The 15,912-nt window shown below is 36.3% G+C and overlaps 2 non-coding genes across 2 annotated transcripts; both read right to left on the bottom strand.

The window, feature by feature from the left end:
• Window positions 1-2,821: 2,821 nt before the first annotated feature.
• Window positions 2,822-2,929, bottom strand: LOC130972469 (small nucleolar RNA R71). The gene has a single exon (XR_009083635.1). It is a non-coding gene; the product is annotated as a small nucleolar RNA R71 (small nucleolar RNA).
• An 11,186-nt stretch (window positions 2,930-14,115) lies between these two features.
• On the bottom strand, window positions 14,116-14,223 carry LOC130971294 (small nucleolar RNA R71). The gene has a single exon (XR_009082520.1). It is a non-coding gene; the product is annotated as a small nucleolar RNA R71 (small nucleolar RNA).
• Window positions 14,224-15,912: the final 1,689 nt, after the last annotated feature.

Genomic DNA, 15,912 nt, shown 5'->3' with positions numbered 1-15,912 from the left:
TCACAAGAGCAATAAGAACAAAAGAAAGAACACCAAACTTAAAATTTTTGGAAAAACAAAATAAATTTTCGAAAATTAAAGAAAATTAACAAGAGAACACCAAACTTAAAGTTAGGCACAAGATTTAATCAAAGAAAAATTATTTTTGAAAAAGTTTTAAAAAGAAGATACCCAATTGCCAATAACATAAACCAACGCTCTAGCCAACTGATCTATAAATTTAACGTGATAAATAAAAATTTTTTGAAAACTAAAAATTTGAAAAAGCACAAGAAAAACAAGAAAAAACACAAAACAAGACAAACCAAAGATCAAACAAGAAAAATTGACGACCCAGTGCACTTGCTAGTTAGTTGTGCGAAGTTGTGAAGAAAGTGCTGAGTTATAAACGCGCATACCAAGTTGATCACCATTGTTAGAGATCACAATTTCGTGCACCAAGTTTTTGGCGCCGTTGCCGAGGATTGTTCGAGTTTGGACAACTGACGGTTCATCTTGTTGGTCAGATTAGGTAATTTTGTTTTTTGTTTTATTTTCAAAAATTTTTCAAAAATCTTTCAAAAATTTTTTTTACTTCTGTTTTCGAAAAATTATTCTAAATTTTTAAGAATGAATTCTAGTATTTCATGAAACATGTTGAAGCTGGCTGGCTGTAAAGCCATGTCTAACTCAATTGGATTGAGGCTTCCCCTTATCAGTATATAAAGTTTGATGAAGTATCAACTGTTGTATGTCTGATTTATATGCTAAAGCTTGGCTGGCCATTGGCCATGTCTAGTGTTTTGGACAGAAGCTTTCACAAAAAGCTTGGCTGGCTATTAAGCCATGTCTAATTCCTGGACCGAAGCTTTAGACTAACATTGCAAAGATTCCTGGAATTCTTATTAAAAATTTTGAATTTCTTATTTTATTTTTCCTATATGCTTTCAAAAAAAATACAAAAAAATCAATAAAATCATAAAAACCAAAAATATTTTGTGTTTCTTGTTTGAGTCTTGTGTCATATTTTAAGTTTGGTGTCAATTGCATGTTTCCCTTTTTCTTGCAATTTTCGAAAATTCATGCATGTGTTCTTCATGATCTTCAAGTTGTTCTTGGTAAGTCTTCTTGTTTGATCTTGATATTTTCTTGTTTTGTGCTTTTTGTTGTTTCTCATATGCATTTTTTTATCCATAGTGTCTAAACATTAAAAATTTCTAAGTTTGGTGTCTTGCATGTTTTTCTTTTCTTGAAAATTTTTCAAAAATAAGTCTTGATGTTCATCTTGATCTTCAAAGTGTTCTTGGTGTTCATCTTAACATTCATAATGTTCTTGCATGCATCATGTGTTTTGATTCATAATTTTCATGTTGTGAGTCATTTTCATATTTTTCTCTCTCATCATTAAAAATCCAAAATTCAAGAAAATATCTTTTTCTTATTTTGCTCATAATTTTCAAAAATTTGAGTTGACTTAGTCAAAAAATTTTTAAAACTTAGCTATTGCTTATAAGTCAAGTCAAATTTTCAATTTTTAAAATCCTATCTTTTCAAAATCTTTTTCAAAAATCAAATCTTTTTCATTTTTTATTATTTTCGAAAATATTTAAAATTTATTTTCAAAATCTTTTTCTTATCTTTATTTCAAAATTTCGAAAACTTTACTAACAATTAATGTGATTGATTCAAAAATTTGAAGTTTGTTACTTTCTTGTTAAGAAAGATTCAATCTTTAAATTCTAGAATCATATATTTTAGTTTCTTGTTAGTCAAGTAATCAATTTTAAATTTTGAAATTAAATCTTTTTCAAAATATCATTTTCAATCATATCTTCTAAAAATATCTTTTTTTCAAATCATATCTTTTTCAAAATCAATTTCAAAATATCTTTTCTAACTTCTTATCTTTTTAAAATTGATTTTTAAATCTTTTTCAACTAACTAATTGACTTTTTGTTTGTTTCTTATTTTTTCAAAACCACCTAACTACTTTTCTCTCTCTAATTTTCGAAAATTACCTCCCTCTTTTTCAAAATTCTTTTAATTAACTAATTGTTTCAAATTTTAATTTTAATTTTATTTCTTCCTTTAATTTTCGAAAATCACTAACCTTTTTTCAAAATTAAATTTTTCGAAAACTTCTCTCTCTCTCTTCTTCTTCTATTTAATTATTTAATTACTAACACTCTTTTCTTCATCTCAAGAATTTGAACCTATCTTCCCTCATGTGTTTGGATTCTTAAATCTTTTCCTTCTTCTATTTCTTTCTTCTTCTACTAACATAAAGGAATCTCTATACTGTGACATAGAGGATTCCTCTTCCTTTTCTGTTCTCTTCTTTTTCATATGAGCAGGAACAAGAAAAAAGGCATTCTTGTTGAAGCTGATCCTGAACCTGAAAGGACTCTAAAGAGGAAACTGAGAGAAGCTAAAATACAACAATCCAGAGACAACCTTACTAAAATTTTCGAACAAGAAAAGGATATGGCAGCCGAACCCAATAACAATAATGCAAGGAGGATGCTTGGTAACAATACAACACCTACTTCCAAGTTTGATGGAAGAAGCATCTCAATCCCTGCCATTGGAGCAAACAATTTTGAGCTGAAGCCTCAACTAGTTTCTCTAATGCAACAGAACTGCAAGTTCCATAGACTTCCATCTGTGAGACTGTTAAGACTAATAGAGTAGATCCTGAAGTCACAGGCTCATGCTTTTCCCTTTTGCTATAAGAGACAGATCTTGAACATGGTTGGATTCACAAACTAAAGATAGCCTGGACTCTTGGGATAAGCTGGTCACGGCCTTCTTGGCTAAGTTCTTTCCTCCTCAAAAGCTGAGCAAGCTTAGAGTAGATGTTCAGACCTTCAAACAAAAAGATGGTGAATCCCTCTATGAAGCTTGGGAAAGATACAAGAAGATGACCAAAAGGTGTCCTTCTGACATGCTTTCAGAGTGGACCATTCTGGATATATTCTATTATGGTCTATCTGAGTTCTCTAAGATGTCACTGGACCATTTTGTAGGTGGATCCATTCACCTAAAGAAAATGCCTGCAGAAGCTCAAGAACTCATTGACATGGTTGCAAATAACCAGTTCATGTACACTTCTGAGAGGAATTCCGTGAATAATGGGACGCCTCAGAGGAAGGGAGTTCTTGAAATTGATACTCTGAATGCCATATTGGCTCAGAATAAAATGTTGACTCAGCAAGTCAACATGATTTCTCAAAGTCTGAATGGATGGCAAAATGCATCCAACAGTACTAAAGAGGCATCTTCTGAAGAAGAAGCTTATGATCTTGAGAACCCTGCAATGGCAGAGGTAAATTACATGGGTGAACTTTATGGAAACACCTATAATTCTTCATGGAGAAATCATCTGAATTTCTCATGGAAGGATCAACAAAAGCCTCAACAAGGCTTTAATAATGGTGGAAGAAACAAGCTCAGCAATAGCAAGCCTTTTCTATCATCTTCTCAGCAACAGACAGAGAATTCTGAGCAGAGCACTTCTAGCTTAGCAAACATAGTCTCTGATCTATCCAAGGCCACTTTAAGTTTCATGAGTGAAACAAGGTCCTCCATCAGAAATCTGGAGGCACAAGTGGGCCAGCTGAGTAAGAAAATCACTAAAACTCCTCCTAGTACTCTCCCAAGCAATACTGAAGAGAATCCAAAAAGAGTGTGCAAGGCCATTGACATAATCAACATGGCCGAACCTAGAGATGAAGGGGAGGACGTGAATCCCAATGAGGAAGACCTCATGGGACGTCTCCCAGACAAGAAGGAGTTCCCTATGGAGGACCTAAAGGAATCTGAGGCTCATATAGAGACCATAGAGATTCCTTTAAACCTCATTCTGCCATTCATGAGCTCTAAAAACTATTCTTCCTCTGAAGAGGATGAAGATGTAACTGGAGAGCAAGTTACTCAATATCTAGGAGCCATCATAAAGCTGAATGCCAAGTTGTTTGGTAATGAGACTTGGGAAGGTGAACCTCCCTTGCTCATTAGTGAACTAGATACATGGGTTCAGCAAACTTTACCTTAAAAAAGACAAGATCCTAGTAAATTCTTAATACCCTGTACCATAGGCACCATGAACTTTGATAAGGCTCTGTGTGACCTAGGGTCAGGCATAAATCTTATGCTACTCTCTGTAATGGAGAAGCTTGGGATCATTGAGGTACAGCCTGCCACATTCTCATTACAGATGGCAGACAAGTCAGTAAGACAAGATTATGGATTGGTAGAGGACGTGTTAGTGAAAGTTGAAGGCCTTTACATCCCTGCTAATTTCATAATCTTAGACACTAAGAAGGAGGAGGATGAATGCATCATCCTTGGAAGACCTTTCCTAGCCACAGCAGGAGCTGTGATAGATGTTAACAGAGGAGAATTAGTCCTTCAATTGAATGGGGACTACTTTGTGTTTAAGACCCAAGTGTGTTCTTCTGTATACATGGAGAGGAAGCATGAAAAGCTTCTCTCAATACAGAGTCAAACAGAGCCCCCACAATCAAACTCTAATTTTGGTATTAGGAGGCCACACCCAAACTCTAAGTTTGGTGTACCAAACTTTAAGTTTGGTGTTGAGAAACCCCCCACATCCTAACTCTAAGTTTGGTGTTGGGAGTCTACAACATTGACTTGATCACCTTTGAAGCTCCATGAGAGCTCACTGTCAAGCTATTGACATTAAAAAAGCGTTTATTGGGAGGCAACCCAATTTTTATTTATTTATATTTTTATTATTCTTTTATGTTTTATTAGGTTCATGATCATGTGGAGTCACAAAACAAATGCTAAAATTAAAAATAGAATCCAAAATAGCAGAAGAAACAGCACATTCTGGAGGAAGAGCTTACTGGCATTTAAACGCCAGTAAGGAGCATATGGCTGGTGTTCAATGCCAGAACAGAGCATGAATCTGGCGTTGAACGCCAGAAACATGCAGCAGTTTGGTGTCCAAACGCCAGGATTGCACCCTGAGGAAAGCATGGAACTGGTGTTCAATGCCAGAAACATGCTGCAGACTGGCGTTGAACACCCAAAACAAGCATAGAACTAGCGTTTAACGCCAGAAACAAGCATCAATCTGGCGTTAAATGCCAGGATTGCATGCAGAGGGCATTTTACACGCCTAATTTGTACAGGGATGATAAATCCTTGACACCTCAGGATCTGTTGACCCCATAGGATCACCTTATGTTCTGTGGACCCCACAGGATCTCTACCTACCTCAACCCACCTTATCTCTTCTTCACCAATCACCTCAATCTATCTTCCCCATCACCTCTTCACCACTCACATCCATCCATCCTTCCCACCCAAACCCACCCGAAATGGCCGAAATACAAACATCTCTCTCTCTCCTCCATATCTTCTTCGTCTTCTTCTATTCTTTCTTCTTTTGCTCAAGGGTGAGCAACATTCTAAGTTTGGTGTGGTAAAAGCATAGCTTTTTGTTTTTCCATAACCATTTATGGCACCTAAGGCCGGAGAAACCTCTAGAAAGAGGAAAGGTAAGACAAAAGCTTCCACCTCCAAGTCATGGGAGATGGAGAGATTCATCTCGAGGGTCCATATCTCAGTAGTAGAATATTTGACTGCACATCAAGAGAGCCCACTCATGGATCTCAACAAGAGCATGAGGAATTCCCTTATAAAGAAATCCCTGAGTTACCTGATGGAGATGCAGAAGCTGGTGAATTAAAAATTTATTAAAATGTTTACGTTGCAAGTATAGTTTTAACTCACCGAAAATCTGCCTATCAATTTAGAAATATGTCACTGAAAGTTTAAATTAAAATTACTGGGAGTTTTAAGTCCCAGGTCGTCTCCCAACGAGTTGCAGAAAAGTGTGCTGTTTTATTAATCAGATATTCCAAAAAGAGTTGAGCTAAGTAAATTGAGAATTAAATTGAGGAATTTTAAATAATAAAAATAAAAGGCCTTGACTGGGAATTGATTGGTTAGAATCTCTATCATTGATGGTGTGATTGTAAGATTAATTTATAATTAATAGTTGTTCCGTTTGGTTATCCCTTACTAGGTAAGAGAAAGTCAAACAAGTGGAAATGCCAGATCTGTTCACAAGTTGCAATCCACTTAGTTTAAAGGGATTGGCGTCGGTGACAGGGTAGTAATCCAACATTTAACCCAATTATAAATTTTTCTTTCAATCCTTCCAACTCAAGAGTTCCTTTTAATCAACTCCCCATCAAGTAATGAAACTACTCACACATTGTAATTAAAGAATCCATGGCACATGAAAGGGAATTAAAAGAAGACATGATTATTAAAATGGAAATTAACTTAAAAAGAAATAATCCTTGCATTAATTAATCATAAAAATATCTGAATGACAAAATTGAACATAATAAAGAACATGGAAGAATAAAACCAAGTGAAGAGAACAAACTGGAATGATGAAGTCTTGATGAGGAAATAACTCTTCTTGATGTTCCAATGCTAAGACCAATTGAAAATTAAAATTCTAAAAACTAGAGAGAAAAACCTAAGAAAGTAAAAAACTAGATCTAAAACTACTCAATGAATTGTCTCTTGTTTCTGCATATTCTCTGACTCTAGTCTGCTGTTCCGGGCCGAAAACTGGGCCGAAAACTGGGCCAAAGTCGCTGGTTTCAGATTCTGCAGTTTATGCAGATCGCGCATGTCACGCGATTGCGTCGTCCATGCGGACGCGTCGCTGGCGCTTTTCCTCTTCACGCGTTCGCGTCGTCTACGCTACCACATTGCTTGTGCTTTTCAATCCGCGCGGCCGCGCAAGCCATGTGGCCGCGTCACTGCGATTTGCGCTCCTTCGCGCGGTCGCGTGAGCCATGCGACCGCGTCACTTTTCGCTGGTTATCTCCTCAAATTCTTATGTTCCTTCCATTTTTGCTAGCTTCCTCTCCAATCTCCGTCTCATTCATGCCCTATGAAGCCTGAAACACTCGACACACAGATTACGGCATCGAATGGAATAAAGGAGAATTGAAATTAAATAATTAAAGCCTCTAGGAAGCAATTTTCAAACATGTAATAAATTCATGAAGGAAATCTAAATGCATCCTAAATTGATGAATAAGTGGGTAAGGATCACGACAAAACCACACAATTAAACACAATATAAACTATAAATTAGTGGTTTATCATTACCTCAGGGGATACATTTTCCTCCACACAATTATTGGGAGCAACTAAGGATAGGAGCACCAAAATCACTAGGGATCAAGCAACAGAGGCAAGGAAGAGACATAGAGGAGCTCAAGAGCACCATTGGTTCTTCAAGAGGAAGACGCCACCCACACTAAGGTGGACTCATTCCTTAATCTCCTTATCTATTTATTTGCTGTTTTCGGTTTTATGCTTCATGTTTGTCTACGTTTGTGTCTTTATTACATGATCATTAGTATTTAGTAACTATATCTTAAGGCTATGAATAATTCCATGAATCCTTCACCTCTCTTAAATGAAAAATGTTTTTAAAATAAAAGAACAAGAAGTACATGAGTTTCGAATTTATCCTTGAAATTAGTTTAATTATATTGATGTGGTGACAATACTTTTTATTTTCTGAATGAATGCTTGAACAGTGCATATTTTTTATCTTGTTGTTTATGAATGTTAAAATTGTTGGCTCTTGAAAGAATGATGAACAAGAGAAATGTTATTGATAATCTAAAAAATCATAAAATTGATTCTTGAAGCAAGAAAAAGCAGTGAAGAACAAAGCTTGCGAAAAAAAATAGAGAAAGAGAAAGAAAAAGCAAGCAGAAAAAGCCAATAGCCCTTAAAACCAAAAGGCAAGGGTAAAAAGGATCCAAGGCTTTGAGCATCAATGGATAGGAGGGTCCAAGGAAATAAATCCAGGCCGAAGCGGCTAAATCAAGCTGTCCCTAACCATGTGCTTGTGGCATGTAGGTCCAACTGAAAAGCTTGAGACTGAGTGGTTAAAGTCGTGATCCAAAGCAAAAAGAGTGTGATTAAGAGCTCTGGACACCTCTAGCTGGGGACTTTAGCAAAGCTGAGTCACAATCTGAAAAGGTTCACCTAGTCATGTGTCTGTGGCATTTATGTATCCGGTGGTAATACCGGAAAACAAAGTGCTTAGGGCCACGACCAAGACTCAAACAACTAGCTGTGTTCAAGAATCAACAGACTTAACTAGGAGAATCAATTAACACTATCTGAACTCTGAGTTCCTATAGAAGCCAATCATTCTGAACTTCAAAGGAAAAAGTGAGATGCGAAAATTATTCAGAAGCAAAAAGCTACAAGTCCCGCTCATCTAATTAAAACTAATGTTCATTGATAATTTGGGATTTATAGTATATTTTCTTTTTTTTATTCTATTTGATTTTTAGTTGATTGGGGACAAGTAACAATTTAAGTTTGGTGTTGTGATGAGCGGATAATTTATACGCTTTTTGGCATTGTTTTTAGGTAGTTTTTAGTAGGATCTAGCTACTTTTAAGGATGTTTTTATTAGTTTTTATGCTAAATTCACATTTCTAGACTTTACTATGAGTTTGTGTGTTTTTATATGATTTCAGGTATTTTCTGGCTAAAATTGAGGGACTTGAGCAAAAATCTGATTCAGGCTGAAAAAGGATTGCTGATGCTGTTGGATTCTCACCTCCCTGCACTCGAAATAAATTTTCTGGAGATACAGAACTCCAAATGGCGCGCTCTCAATGGCGTTGGAATGTAGACTTCCAGAGCTTTCCAGCAATATATAATAGTCTATACTTTATTCGAATCAAGATGATGCAAACTGGCGTTCAACGCCAGTTCCATGCTGCATTCTGGAGTCAAACGCCAGAAAGACGTCATAAACCAGAGTTAAACGCCAAAAATATGTTACAACTTGGCGTTTAACTCCATAAGAAGCCTCTGAACGTGTAAAGCTCAAGCTCAGCCTAAACACACACCAAGTGGGTCCCAGAAGTAGATTTCTGCATTAATTACTTATTTCTGTAAACCCTAGTAGCTAGTCTAGTATAAATAGGACATTTTACTATTGTATTAGACATCTTGGTTTCGTCTTTTATCTTAGCATCCATCTATGGACGTTTAGTTCTTAGACTTTGGGGGCTGGCCATTCGGCCATGCCTGAACCTTGATCACTTATGTATTTTCAACAGTGGAGTTTCTACACATCATAGATTAAGAGTGTGGAGCTCTGCTGTACCTCGAGTTTTAATGCAATTACTACTTTTTTCAATTCAATTCAGCTTATTCTTGTTCTAAGATATTCGTTGCACTTTAACCTGATGGATGTGATGATCCGTGACACTCATCATCATTCTCACCTATGAACGCGTGACTGATAATCACTTCCGTTCTACCTTAGAACGAGCGAATATCTCTTGGATTCCTTAATCAGAATCCTCGTGGTATAAGCTAGAACCCTTTCGCAGCCATTCTTGAGGATCCGGAAAGTCTAAACCTTGTCTGTGGTATTCCGAGTAGGATTCAGGGATTGAATGGCTGTGACGAGCTTCAAACTCGCGATTGTTGGGCGTGATGACAAATGCAAAAGAATCAATAGATTCTATTCCGACATGATCGAGAACCGACAGATGATTAGCCGTGCTGTGACAAGAGCATTTGGACCTTTTTCACTGAGAGGATGGAAAGTAGCCATTGACAACGGTGATGCCCTACATACAGCTTACCATGGAAAGGAGTATGAAGAATTGGATGAAAGTAGTAGGAAAGCAGAGATTCAACAGGAACAAGCATCTCTATGCACTTATCTGAAATTTCCACCATTGAATTACATAAGTATCTCTAGTTTATTTTATGCTTTATTTATTATTAATTTCGAAACCTTTACAATCATTTAAATCCGCCTAACTAAGATTTACAAGATGACCATAGCTAGCTTCATACCAACAATCTCCGTGGGATCAACCTTTACTCACATAAGGTTTATTACTTGGACGACCCAGTGCACTTGCTGGTTAGTTGTGCGAAGTTGTGAAGAAAGTGCTGAGTTATAAACGCGCATACGAAGTTGATCGCCATTGTTGTGATGAGCGGATAATTTATACTATTTTTGGCATTGTTTTTAGGTAGTTTTTAGTAGGATCTAGCTACTTTTAGGGGTGTTTTTATGAGTTTTTTATGCTAAATTCACATTTCTGGACTTCACTATGAGTTTGTGTGTTTTTATGTGATTTCAGGTATTTTCTGGCTAAAATTGAGGGACCTGAGCAAAAATCTGATACAGGCTGAAAAAGGACTGCTGATGTTGTTGGACTCTAACCTCCCTGCACTCGAAATGGATTTTCTGGAGCTGCAGAACTCCAAATGGTGCGCTCTTAACGGCGTTGGAAAGTAGACATTCAGAGCTTTCCAGCAATTAATAATACTCCATACTTTGTTTGAGATTAGATGACGCAAACTATCATTCGATGCCAGTCCCATGCTGCATTCTGGAGTCAAACGCCAGAAACACGTCACAAACCAGAGTTAAATGCCAAAAACACATTACAACTTGGCATTTAACTCCAAAAGAAGCCTCTGCACATGTAAAGCTCAAGCTCAGCCCAAGCACACACCAAGTGGGCCCCAGAAGTGGATTTCTGCATCAATTACTTATTTCTGTAAACCCTAATAGTTAGTCTAGTATAAATAAGACATTTTACTATTGTATTAGACATCTTGGTTTTTGTCTTTTATCTTAGCATCCATCTTTGGACGTTTAGTTCTTAGACTTTGGGGGCTGGCCATTCGGCCATGCCTGAACCTTGATCACTTATGTATTTTCAATAGTGGAGTTTTTACACACCATAGATTATGGGTGTGGAACTCTGCTGTACCTCAAGTTTTAATGCAATTACTACTATTTTCTATTCAATTCAGCTTATTCTTGTTCTAAGATATTCGTTGCATTTCAACCTGATGGATGTGATGATCCGTGACACTCATCATCATTCTCACCTATGAACGTGTGACTGACAACCACTTCCGTTCTACCTTAGAACGAGCGAGTATCTCTTGGATTCCTTAATCAGAATCCTCATGGTATAAGCTAGAACACTTTGGCGGCCACTCTTGAGGATCCGAAAAGTCTAAACCTTGTCTGTGGTATTTCGAGTAGGATTCAAGGATTGAATGGCTGTGACGAGCTTCAAACACGCGATTGTTGGGCGTGATGACAAACGCAAAAGAATCATTGGATTCTATTCCGACATGATCGAGAACTGACAGATGATTAGCCGTACTGTGACAAGAGCATTTGGACCTTTTTCACTGAGAGGATGGAAAGTAGCCATTGACAACCGTGATGCCGTACATACAGCTTGCCATGGAAAGGAGTATGAAGAATTGGATGAAAGCAGTAGGAAAGCAGAGATTCAACAGGAACAAGCATCTCTATGCACTTATCTGAAATTTCGACCCTTGAATTACATAAGTATCTCTATTTTATTTTATGCTTTATTTATTATTAATTTCGAAACCTTTATAACTATTTGAATCCGCCTAACTGAGATTTACAAGATGACCATAGCTTGCTTCATACCAACAATCTTCGTGGGATCGACCCTTACTCACGTAAGGTTTATTACTTGGACGACCCAGTGCACTTGCTGGTTAGTTGTGCGGAGTTGTGACAAAGTGTGATTCACGTTCGAGAGCGCTACCATGTTTTTGGTGCCATTGTTGATGATCACAATTTCGTGTACCACGTTTTTGGCGCCGTTGCCGGGGATTGTTCGAGTTTGGACAACTGACGGTTCATCTTGTTGCTCAGATTAGGTAATTTTCTTTATGTTTTATTTTCAAAAATTTTTCAAAAATCATTCAAAAAATTTTTTTACTTCTGTTTTTGAAAAATTATTCTAAATTTTTAAGAATGAATTCTAGTGTTTCATGAAGCATGTTAAAGCTTGGCTGGCTGTAAAGCCATGTCTAACTCAATTGGATTGAGGCTTCCCCTTATCAGTATATGAAGTTGGATGAAGTATCAGCTGTTGTATGTCTAATTTGTATGCTAAAGCTTGGCTGGCCATTGGCCATGTCTAGTGTTTTGGACAGAAGCTTTCACAAAAAGCTTGGCTGGCTATTAAGCCATGTCTAATTCCTAGACCGAAGCTTTAGACTAACATTGCAAAGATTCCTCGAATTCTTATTAAAAATTTTGAATTTCTTATTTTATTTTTCCTATATGTTTTCGAAAAAAATAAAATAAAATACAAAAAATTAATAAAATCATAAAAACCAAAAATATTTTGTGTTTCTTGTTTGAGTCTTTTGTCATGTTTTAAGTTTGGTGTCAATTGCATATTTCCCTTTTTCTTGCAATTTTCGAAAATTCATGCATGTGTTATTCATGATCTTCAAGTTGTTCTTGGTAAGTCTTCTTGTTTGATCTTGATATTTTCTTGTTTTGTGCTTTTTATTGTTTCTCATATGCATTTTTTAATCCATAGTGTCTAAACATTAAAGATTTCTAAGTTTGGTGTCTTGCATGTTTTTCTTTTCTTGAAAATTTTTCAAAAATAAGTCTTGATGTTCATCTTGATCTTCAAAGTGTTCTTGGTGTTCATCTTTACATTCATAGTGTTCTTGCATGCATCATGTGTTATGATTCATAATTTTCATGTTGTGAGTCATTTTCATGTTTTTCTCTCTCATCATTAAAAATTCAAAATTCAAAAAAATATCTTTTCCTTATTTTGCTCATAATTTTGAAAATTTGAGTTGACTTAGTCAAAAATTTTTAAAAACTTAGCAATTGCTTATAAGTCAAGTCAAATTTTCAATTTTTAAAATCCTATCTTTTCAAAATATTTTTCAAAATCAAATCTTTTTCATTTTTTATTATTTTTGAAAATCTTTAAAATTTATTTTCAAAATCTTTTTCTTATCTTTATTTCAAAATTTCAAAAACTTTACTAACAATTGATGTGATTGATTCAAAAATTTTAAGTTTGTTACTTTCTTGTTAAGAAAGGTTCAATCTTTAAATTCTAGAATCATATCTTTTAGTTTCTTGTTAGTCAAGTAATCAATTTTAAATTTTGAAATTAAATCTTTTTCAAAATATCATTTTCAACCATATCTTCTAAAAATATCTTTTTTTTCAAATCATATCTTTTTCGACATCAATTTCAAAATATCTTTTCTAATTTCTTATCTTTTTAAAATTGATTTTTAAATCTTTTTCAACTAACTAATTGACTTTTTGTTTGTTTCTTATCTTTTTCAAAACCACCTAACTACTTCCCTCTCTCTAATTTTCGAAAATTACCTCCCTCTTTTTCAAAATTCTTTTAATTAACTAATTGTTTCAAATTTTAATTTTAATTTTATTTCTTCCTTTAGTTTTCGAAAATCACTAACCTTTTTTCAAAATTAATTTTTTCGAAAACTTCTCTCTCTCTTCTTCTTCTATTTAATTATTTAATTACTAACACTCTTTTCTTCATCTCAAGAATTCGAACCTATCTTCCCCCTTGTGTTTGGATTCTTAACTCTTTTCCTTCTTCTATTCCTTTCTTCTTCTACTAACATAAAGAAATCTCTATACTGTGACATAGAGGATTCCTCTTCCTTTTTTGTTCTCTTCTTTTTCATATGAGCAAGAACAAGGAAAAAGGCATTCTTGTTGAAACTGATCCTGAACCTGAAAGGACTCTAAAGAGGAAACTGAGAGAAGCTAAAATACAACAATCCAGAGACAACCTTACTGAAATTTTTGAACAAGAAAAGGATATGGCAGCCGAACCCAACAACAATAATGCAAGGAGGATGCTTGGTGACTATACTACACCTACTTCCAAGTTTGATGGAAGAAGCATCTCAATCCCTGCCATTGGAGCAAACAATTTTGAGCTGAAGCCTCAACTAGTTTCTCTAATGCAACAGAACTGCAAGTTCTATAGACTTCCATCAGAAGATCCCTATCAGTTTTTAACTGAATTCCTACAGATCTGTGAGACTGTTAAGACTAATGAAGTAGATCCTGAAGTCTACAGGCTCATGCTTTTCCCTTTTGCTGTAAGAGACAGAGCTAGAACATGGTTGGATTCACAACCTAAAGATAGCCTGGACTCTTGGGATAAGTTGGTCATGGCCTTTTTGGCTAAGTTCTTTCCTCCTCAAAAGCTGAGCAAGCTTAGAGTGGATGTTCAGACCTTCAAACAAAAAGATGGTGAATCCCTCTATGAAGCTTGGGAAAGATACAAGCAGATGACCAAAAGGTGTCCTTCTGACATGCTTTCAGAGTGGATCATTTTGGATATATTCTATTATGGTCTATCTTAGTTCTCTAAAATGTCACTGGACCATTCTATAGGTGGATCCATTCACCTAAAGAAAACGCTTGCAGAAGCTCAAGAACTCATTGACATGGTTGCAAATAACCAGTTCATGTACACTTCTGAGAGGAATTCCGTGAATAATGGGACGCCTCAGAGGAAGGGAGTTCCTGAAATTGATGTTCTGAATGCCATATTGGCTCAGAACAAAATGTTGACTCAGCAAGTTAACACGATTTCTCAAAGTCTGAATGGATGGCAAAATGCATTCAACAGTACTAAAGAGGCATCTTCTGAAGAAGAAGCTTATGATCCTGAGAACCCTGCAATGGCAGAGGTAAATTACATGGGTGAACCTTATGGAAACACCTATAATTTCTCATGGAGAAATCATCCAAATTTCTCATGGAAGGATCAACAAAAGCCTCAACAAGGCTTTAATAATGGTGGAAAAAACAGGCTCAGCAATAGCAAGCCTTTTACATCATCTTCTCAACAACAGATAGAGAATTCTGAGCAGAGCACTTCTAGCTTAGCAAACATAGTCTCTGATCTGTCTAAGGCCACTTTAAGTTTCATGAGTGAAACAAGGTCCTCCATCAAAAATCTAGAGGCACAAGTGGGCCAGCTGAGTAAGAAAATCACTGAAACTCCTCCTAGTACTCTCCCAAGCAATACTGAAGAGAATCCAGAAAGAGAGTGCAAGGCTATTGACATAATCAACATGGCCGAACCTAGAGAGGAAGGGGAGGACATGAATCCCAATGAGGAAGACCTCATGAGACGTCTCCCAGACAAGAAGGAGTTCCCTATTGAGGACCTAAAGGAATCTGGGGCTCATATAGAGACCATAGAGATTCCTTTAAACCTCCTTCTGCCATTCATGAGCTTTGAAAATTATTCTTCCTCTAAAGAGGATGAAGATGTAACTGGAGAGCAAGTTGCTCAATATCTAGGAGCTATTATGAAGCTGAATTCTAAGTTGTTTGGTAATGAGACTTGGGAAGGTGAACCTCCCTTGCTCATTAGTGAACTAGATACATGGGTTCAGCAAACTTTACCTCAAAAGAGACAAGATCCTGGTAAATTCTTAATACCATGTACCATAGGCACTATGAACTTTGAGAAGGCTCTGTGTGACCTAGGGTCAGGCATAAATCTTATGCCACTCTCTATAATGGAGAAGCTGGGTATCATTGAGGTACAGCCTGCCACATTCTCATTACAGATGGCAGATAAGTCAGTAAGATAAGCTTATGGATTGGTAGAGGATGTGTTAGTGAAGGTTGAAGGCCTTTACATCCCTGCTGATTTCATAATCTTAGACACTAGGAAGGAGGAGGATGAATGCATCATCCTTGGAAGACCTTTCCTTGGCACAGCAGGAGCTGTGATAGATGTTAACAAAGGAGAATTAGTCCTTCAATTGAATGGGGACTACCTTGTGTTTAAGACCCAATGGTGTTCTTCTGTCTACATGGAGAGGAAGCATGAAAAGCTTCTCTCAATATAGAGTCAAACAGAGCCCCCACAATCAAACTCTAAGTTTGGTATTGGGAGGCCACACCTAAACTCTAAGTTTGGTATACCAAACTCTAAGTTTGGTGTTGAGAAGCCCCCACATCCAAACTCTAAGTTTGGTGTTGGGAGT

This window comes from Arachis stenosperma, chromosome 3, assembly GCF_014773155.1.
Source record: "Arachis stenosperma cultivar V10309 chromosome 3, arast.V10309.gnm1.PFL2, whole genome shotgun sequence".
NCBI classification, from domain to species: Eukaryota; Viridiplantae; Streptophyta; class Magnoliopsida; order Fabales; family Fabaceae; genus Arachis; species Arachis stenosperma.
Note: the sequence above shows the minus strand (reverse complement) of the source record. Positions and strands in the feature narration are given on the sequence as shown.